Raw genomic sequence first — 1,082 nt, 5'->3', positions numbered from 1 at the left:
AAGACTGTATAAATATTTTTTTTTGTTGAAGTAAATTCCTTCATTGCTTTACATTCAACTAAGGACAAACATCTTTTAATTTCAGGTGCCCACACGACAGTTTCTCGTGAGACATGCAACGACAGTGCAAGGAGGTGCTGATGCGTACAAGATGGACAAAAATGCACGAGGCTTTGTTCGCATCTTCAACTTCAGTTCTTTCAAGGACAGATCCGACCTGAACCTTCAGCAACTCGACTACGATGCTCGCATTATGTCAGATGTATTTGGCAAAATGGGGTACGTTGTGTGAAACACACTCGTCACCCACGGCTCAGCAAACGAAGGAAGTCCTGAAAATATTCGGGATGCTGATGAGCTAACAGACGTCGGATGTGCTATATTTGTCATTTCTGGTTATAGTATAAATGACGGAAGATTCTTACGTCCGATATGAAATCTGTAGACATCGACTATATCTTAAAACTCTTCAAAGATTCAGATTGTCCTCAGCTCACTAACAAACCTAAACTCTTCATCTTTAACTTGTACAACCTGAGTGAAGTTATAACGACTTCAAGCAGTGAAACTCTAAAAGTGAAGCGGTTGACAGATCCCCTCAGCGACATGGTTTGTATCTATTCCAACAGCATTGGTCTCAACTGCATCCCGAATGGGAAAGGAACAGCCTTTAACTGGTGTTTGTGTCGCACTTTGGCAGAGCATGCTGCTGACCAGGAACTTTGTGATTTTTACAGAGAATTCCTGAAAGAGTACAATGAGAGCTCTCCTAGTTTCTTACCCGAATTGAGGTACTTTGGCTTCACCAAGAAATTCTTCTTTAATCCTATGCAAGTTTATGAGATCCTCTATGAAGCAAAATTTTTTTTATGATTTATACACCATTAATTCAATAGATTTGCAAAGGCTTGTTAATTGAGATACTTGAATTTTAAATATTATTTAAAGAAAATTTCTAGACAAACATTGGTCAAATGTAGAAAAGTAACACTGATGTAATTTCGATAAAGAACTAGGAACAAATTATTTGAGCTACATCTCTGTGAATTTTTATATTCACATACCTTTTCCACTGATTTTCG

The 1,082-nt window shown here is 37.8% G+C and overlaps 1 pseudogene; it reads left to right on the top strand.

Moving 5' to 3' along the window:
* LOC119588898 overlaps positions 1-873 on the top strand; it is a 3,343-nt pseudogene extending 2,470 nt beyond the window's left edge.
* The last annotated feature ends 209 nt before the right edge of the window (positions 874-1,082 follow it).

This window comes from Penaeus monodon, chromosome 24, assembly GCF_015228065.2.
Source record: "Penaeus monodon isolate SGIC_2016 chromosome 24, NSTDA_Pmon_1, whole genome shotgun sequence".
In the NCBI taxonomy this organism is placed as follows: domain Eukaryota; kingdom Metazoa; phylum Arthropoda; class Malacostraca; order Decapoda; family Penaeidae; genus Penaeus; species Penaeus monodon.
This window is presented reverse-complemented; position numbering and strand designations above follow the sequence as displayed.